Here is a 7,436-nt window from a genome sequence, read left to right as displayed (position 1 = left end):
GAGGACCGGCCCTGGGCTACTGCCATGGCTTTGTTGTTACTGCAGTAAAGAATGCCCCATCTCGGACTGAAGCAATCCTTCATTCCTTTCACTTCTATCTCCTGTTTAAATTCAAGTCGAGGCTCTTTATAAGGTGAAATCGTTTATTTTCTGTGTGTTTTCTTAACTAGATCATTGTGAAATTTTTCATAATTCTTCTTTGGGCCTCTGTTCACGAACCTTTGTTTGTACCTGACATTTGCTGGGATTTGCTCACCACTAACCTGGTTTGGAGGAGGGAGCGAGTCTGAGTAGACACGAGAACCATTCTCCTTGGATGAGGATTACAGCCCCGACAAGGCTGCTGAGAGGCAGTCATGGTGCTCAGAGCAAAAGTGTTCCGTGTCTGCTTAACCTGGTAGGAAACTGGCTGCATATTTATAAAAGTGAAAAACACTGGAAGAAATGAGAACTTTATCAGAAATAGCCAGCCTGGCTTCAGATTTTAAATATGCACTAATTCTGTCTCTGGATCATATTATGAAGCCTTTATGTGAAACATGTTTTTTGTAATGAAAACCACATTGAAGATGTTTAATAATCATATTCTGTTACTGGTCCTAAGACTACCAGGGAGACGTCTTTGTACTTTAGGGAAAGTACTCTTGGCACCGCACTCTACATGGAGAAACCAGGAGACGCAGCACCTCTCCTGATTTGGGGTGACTGCTCATATGAAGCACATGTGCTGATTGCCCCCAGTTTCAATAAACACTAGAAAAACACATGCTCCCCCATTACTGGTACCTACCCTGGCCCCCTCCCAGTCCCCCGTAATTGGCATCCATTGGCTTTTAAAATCCCATTTTATCTTGAATCATGGAAGACAAATGCATTGTAATATATGTTTTTATTTAATTTGTGGTGCCTTGCACAATGGTCAGAAGGCTCATATGTTTGTGAAGAAGGCAATAAACTATTTTTAAAGCTACAAAATAAATAAATAAATAAATAAATAAATAAATAAATAAATAAATAAATAAATAAATTCTGCAGCCAGAGTGTGGATAATTTTTGACTCGTGTTTGTATGTGTGTGTGTGTGTTTACCACATTTGTTGCTCCTTTCTATTCATTGCCTTTGTTCCTTGTTCCTATTTTTGTACTCTACTAGTTTTCTGCCTTTTGTGGTTTTAATTGAGCATTTATATGATTCCGTTTTCTCTGCTTTCTTAGCATACCAATTATCTATCTTTTTTTTAGTGATTACCCTAGAGTTTGCAAAATACATTTACAACGAATCCAAGTTCACTTTCAAATAACACTATACCACTTCATGGGTAGTGTATCTTAGAATAACAAAATATTCCTAATTCCTCCCTCCTGTCTCTTTTATCATGATTGCTATTCATGTCACTTACACATGGAGTGTGTATATATATATATATAGATAGATAGATAGATAGATAGATAGATAGTTGTCACTTTATTATTTTGAACAAACTCTTATCTGTTAGATCAGCTGAGAATAAGAAAAAAGTTTTAACTTCATTTATTCCTTCTCTAATGCTCTTTCTTTGTGTAGATTTAAGTTTCTGACCTATACAATTTTCCCTCTCTCTGAAGAACTTCTTTCAGCATTTCTTGCAGGGTTGGGTTACTGGTAATAAATTCTCTCAATTTTTTTTGTCTGCGAAAGTCTTTATTTCTCTTCACTACTTATTTATTTATTTATTCTCTTCATTGGAATATAATTGCTTCACACTGTTGTGCCAGTTTTTGCTGTACAACGAAGTGAATCAGCTGTACTTATACATATATTCCCATATCCCCTCCCTCCCGCGACTCCTTCCCACCTTTCCTATCTCAGCCATCTGTCATCACCCATCGTCGAGGTGATCTCCCTGTGTTATGCAGCAGCTTCCCACTAGCTATCTATTTTACATTTGATAGTGTATATATGTCAAAGCTACTCTCACTTCGTCCCAGCTTCCCCTTCACTCCCCACCCCCCTGCCCCACCCTTGTGTCCTCAAGTCCGTTCTCTACATGTGCATCTTTATTCTTGCTCTGTTCTCTTCACTTTAAAAAGGCAATTTCACAGGATATAGAATTCTATGTTGGTGTTCTTTTTTTTCTCTCAACACCTTGAATACTTCACTCCACTCTCTTCTTGCTTGTGTGGTTTCTGAGAAGTTGGATGTAATTCTTATCTTTGCTCCTCTATAGGTAATGTGTTGTTATTGTTGTTTTTTCTCTCTCTCTGGCTTCATTCAAGACTTTTCTTTTAATCTTTGATTTTCTGTAATTTGAAGATAATATGCCTGCTTGGTGTTCTCTGAACTTCCTGGATCTGTGGTTTGGTGTCTGACATTAATTTCAGGGAAATTCTTAATCATCATTGCTTCAAATATTTCTTCTCTTCCTTTCTGTCTTCCTTCTCTCTCTCATATTCCCATTACTCATATAAAACACATTTTATAGTTGTACCACAGTTTTGGGATATTCTGTCCTGTTTTTCTTTCCCCAATATTTTTTCTCTTTGTTTTTTAGTTTTGGATGTTACTATTGAGATATCTTCAAACTCAGAGATACTCTCCTCAGCCAGGTACACTCTGCTAATGAGCCCGTTAACAGCATTCTTTATTTCTGTTACAATGGTTTTGGTCTCCAGCATTTCTTTTTGATTCTTTCCTAGAATTTCCATGTCTCTGCTTATATAACCCATCTGTTCCTGTATGTTGTCTACTTGGCCCGTTAGACCCCTTAGTCTATTAATCAAATTTGTTTTAGACTCCCAGCTTGGTAAATCCAACATCCCTGCTGTATCTGGGTCTGGTTCTGAGGCTTGTTCTGTCTTTTCAAACTGTAATTTTTTGCCTTGTAATTTTTGTTTACAGGCAGACATGAGCTACTGGGTAAGAGGAACTCTGGTCGATAGGTGTGTAGTGATGTGTTAGTAAGGTGTGTGCTGGGGAAGTGTTCTATAGTCCTATGATTAGTCTTGGTCTTTTGGTGAGCCTGTGCCCCTAGATTGTGAACTTTTCTTTTCAGTCCCCACTTCCCCACTTACATGGGACAGGATGGCTAGAGGGGGCTGGAGTTGGGTTTTTCCCATCTCCCAACTTGGTTAGGCTCTGATAAAACCCTAGTAGGTGAGGGTCTGGTAAAGTGGTTTCTTTTGAGGGCAGCCCTTGTTAAGAACAGCATGCACTGGGGTATTTCAAAATGCTTACCTTCCCCTCCCCGTGCTGGAAGCTTTAGAGGATTTTTCTCTGATATTCACCTAGTGAGAACCTAGCAGAGTTCTTGTAGGTAAAAGAAAAGTATGGGGGGTGTGCTCCTCTGACTGGGTCCCCCAGGAGATTTTAACTCTCAGACATGTCCACACTGAGCCTGCAGCAATTCATCAGTTACAGTTCAGGTTTTCCAATGCCAGTGCTGGTTTTCATGGAGGCTTCTGCTCATAGATTTCTACTCAGATAAATTGTGATTCTCTGAATCTGCCAGTCTCTCAAATTTGGAGGGCAGTGGTGTGCCCTGTGACCTCACTTTTCTGAAGGATCTAGAGGAGTTGTTGATTTTTCAGTTGGTTCAACTTTTTACTCTTTTGGGATGGACTGGCAACTTCCAAGATCCTTACATCCTGGATTGGGAATCAGAAGTTCCCCATATTGTTTAATTGTCACAGTGAGAATCCAAGGAGATTGGTATTATTATTTAGTAGAGAAAGAAAAGATAAACATCTTTGTTTTGAGTCTTGCCAAACATCTTGAGGACAGTGGAGCTGGAATCTGAATCCGTACAGCCTGACCCTGGGGTGACTCCAAAACTCATCCTCTTTATCAGAAAACAGTGCTTATCTTTTAGACACCCAGTGTTCTGTTCAATTGTTGAACTTTCCAGTGGGGAAGATTTCTCTGTCTTCTTTATCCATGCATTGCAATGCCTGCATTTTTAAGGGCCAAGGAGTCCCTTCTGATGTTTCATGCATCTCTTCATCTGACTGTGGACATTCCTCTGTTCACACTTCTGATGCAATGAGAACAGCCTTTGGCACTATCTTTATAACATCCTTGCTCATCTCCCTTGGAATCTTGGATCTTGGATCAAGCCCTCTGAGTTCGGAAGGAAAAGAAACTTAAAAAATAACACACATGTGTCCAGGACCAAAAAAAGAGTACAGTTATCACTCGTGTAGATGTATACAGGGAGAACTTACATTAGATTCTCTTATAAAGTAAACTAACTCCATTATCTGCATACCAAGTTGCTTTCATGCCATAAACTATTGTGACTTGTTTCTCTCTTACCCCAAACCAGTCTGGAAAGACTCAATCAAGCCCCCACCTGGTGATTTCAGGGCTGAAGAGATTTCCTGGCCATCATGCTTACTTAGAAGTCCCTATAATAAGTACAGTTATTACAGAGAAACTTGGGGAATTTTACTGCATGTTCACCAACCAGCAAGATAATCTGAGCATGGAAAAACATCTGATTTATGAGATTGTGGTGGAGTGGTTAGAAGAGTGGATGTTATCTTATCAAATGATTTATCTGGTTTCAAACCTTATTTTCAAGGCTGCTTATTTATTCTTTTGTACCGCAAAGGACAATGTGGTAGTGAGATATTCTCATCTGATTTCTGACATATGAGAATAATGAGACCAATGTCATTGACATAACACAAATTGGAAGAGGCTTCAACAAGTGGTATCTGAGGCACAGTTCTGTGATCTACAAGTAGAATTCCAGAGAGTGAATTTCTAAAAAGTACCCTAAGCCCCGGTGGATGTGATGTTGAGTCGTAATGGGCAACAGGGTATGAGGGCTGAGGAACAGGGCAGAGAAAAGCAACATCTATCTAGGTGCCATTGCAAGCTATGTGAGGTGGATGGGCTGCCCAGTTCTCTCAGGAGTCTGCCCAAAGCCTGCCCACTGTCAGAGTCCATGTTCTTGGGGCCCCTTGAGTAAGAGAGTATCTCTCAAACTTTAATCTCTACAGCTGGTTGAGCTCTTTGGTACTTTATTGAGAAAGCCTACAACTATCTAGTAAAACTACCCAATATGACTGAAATAAAGATCTCTCTCATTTATTGGTCAAGGACTGGTATAGTCTATTTTAATTTGTGTCCAGAGTTTCTGAATCTCTTGTCTCTTTTCACTCTCTCTCCTGGAGGTCAGTGCACTACACAGACTAGACATTGTTTAACAGAATCCTGCAGCATCCTAGGTCACAAACACATATATTTTAGGTTTTCATTTGCTTTTCTGTTCGCTCATGTCTCTGGCATTGGCTCTGTGAACTAAAGTTAAAAAGTTTCCCAAGATCCCTTGCAGTGGTACATGAGTTAGGCTATACCAGGACCACCCACACACCATAACCCTTTTTGATCCTGTGAAGCTTCCATCTTTTCCAAGGCACATGTTGCTTCCAATCAGTGTGTTGAGGGCCTTCTTCTAACCCATGGTCACTTAGGCCTCCTGTCCCACAATGTAGCTGTGACTAGTGTGTCAGCCAGGCAGTTGCCTTTACACGTGGCACTTCCTATGTCCCTAAACTTTTAGCACAAGCACCCCATCCTTGCTGCCAAATTAAAACCCCTCCTTGGCCTCAAACTGACCCTCAGCTCAACAATGAAGGAGCCAATTTTAACTTTTAACTGAATAAAAATTTAGGGTCTAACACAAGGGTCATGGTCAATTATCTTTTTCCTTTTATCAACCTATTAACAAAGATATCTAACTCAGTCTCCCAGGCCTCTTTTCCAAGGCCACAATCCTATAGAGTCTATGACTCTTTAAGAATTTTAACTGCACTAGCTTTACTTTCCTTCCTTCAACTGGTTCATCTCTTCTGACCTGTCTGATAGATAGGGAGTATGATTTCTTAGGGGACTATTTTATGTGGATAGCTCTCCTGTCCAGAGTTCAAAGTTCCATAGTTATTTCATAGAGGTATAGAGGAGGTACAAAAAATATAGCTATTTCAGTCATTACTGATCTACCCTTTAAAGGTCTTTTTTTTTCATAGAAGAATCAAAGGAGTTGATTATTTGGCAATCTGGGTGTTCACTTCCCCTGTATTCTGGGTTCTGAATACACCCCAATATAGGCAAACAGGGCTGTCTAATGCCACCATACTTTATTTTCTCTTTACAAATATGTAGGTGGCATATACTCCACACATTTGGGCTAGGCAGATGGCTATAGCGTTAAGAATTACGACCAGGGAGGCTTCTGCAGGGCTGCTTTCTCTTTCCGAGTTTCCCATGCTATCTAATGTTCCCTTGACCTTGGTTATATGGGATAAGCTGGGCAAAAGTGGACCTGTACTATGGCAGGAGTTCACGCAGAAGAGTGTTGGCCCGGGAATGATAGGAGACTTTTAATGTCTGTTGACTTAAGTAGTAACCAATTCAGCTTGGTTCTCTCCTAACTCACTGTTTTCCCTCTGGGACCATTATACTTCTCCATATGTGACAATGCAACTTGATCCAGCTTTGTCTTTCTGGATTAATTTATTTAACAAATATTTCCTGAAAGCCTTCTATGGCATTGGGCATGGTTCCATGCTCTGGGAATGAAGAGGGGACCACAACTGATAAAGGTCACTGTGCTCATGTAGATGACCAATAAACAAAGGATAAGTTAATTGCTGATTTTGGTAAGTGCTGGGAGGGGAAAAAAACAGGGTGATGTGATAAGTAAAGTAGAGCCTATTCTAGATAGGAAGGTAGGGAACTCTTGCCTGACTTTTAAGCTGAGATCTAAATAATAAGAAAAAGCCAATCATGGGAAGAGGATGGGGAAGGACATTTTATGTAGAGGGAATAGTAAGGGTAAAAGTCAAGAGGCAAGAAAGAGTTTTGCTTGTTTAAGGAATAGAAAGGAGGCATTATGGCTGGGGCATAGTGAGGGAAGCGGAGAGTGACGAAGGATCAGCAAGAACCAGATCATGCAGTATCCTGGAGAGCTGATAATCAGTGTAGAATTGATACTGAATGGAATGGGAAGCCACAGAAAGGCCTTAAACACATGAGGTATAGGATGTGCTTGTACTTAAAAAACCTATCTGATTGTTGTACAGGGAACAGAATGTGTCAATAACAAGGAGCAAGAGAGCATATGGGGAAACCAGTTATGAAGTTATTTATTTAGGACATTGGAAATTCATCCTGAACTTTCTTGATGTCTTCAAGTATCAGATCTTATTCAGCTGGGTGCCCCTGCTCTAGAAGTCTATTTTTGCTGACTACTGGTCTGGGGAGTTTTTACTCTGGTAGGGCTTCTATCCATTTTTCCATCTCTCTTTTTACCCACTTATCTTTAGTCCATCCACCCACCCATCCAACCACCCATTCATCTGTCCATCCACCATCTGTCCATCCCACAAATGTTTATTGAGATGCTACTATACGCCAAGCCCAGTACCAAGGTTATAGTTTCTTGCTCAGAG

This window comes from Hippopotamus amphibius, chromosome 1 (genome assembly GCF_030028045.1).
Source record: "Hippopotamus amphibius kiboko isolate mHipAmp2 chromosome 1, mHipAmp2.hap2, whole genome shotgun sequence".
In the NCBI taxonomy this organism is placed as follows: domain Eukaryota; kingdom Metazoa; phylum Chordata; class Mammalia; order Artiodactyla; family Hippopotamidae; genus Hippopotamus; species Hippopotamus amphibius.
Note: the sequence above shows the minus strand (reverse complement) of the source record.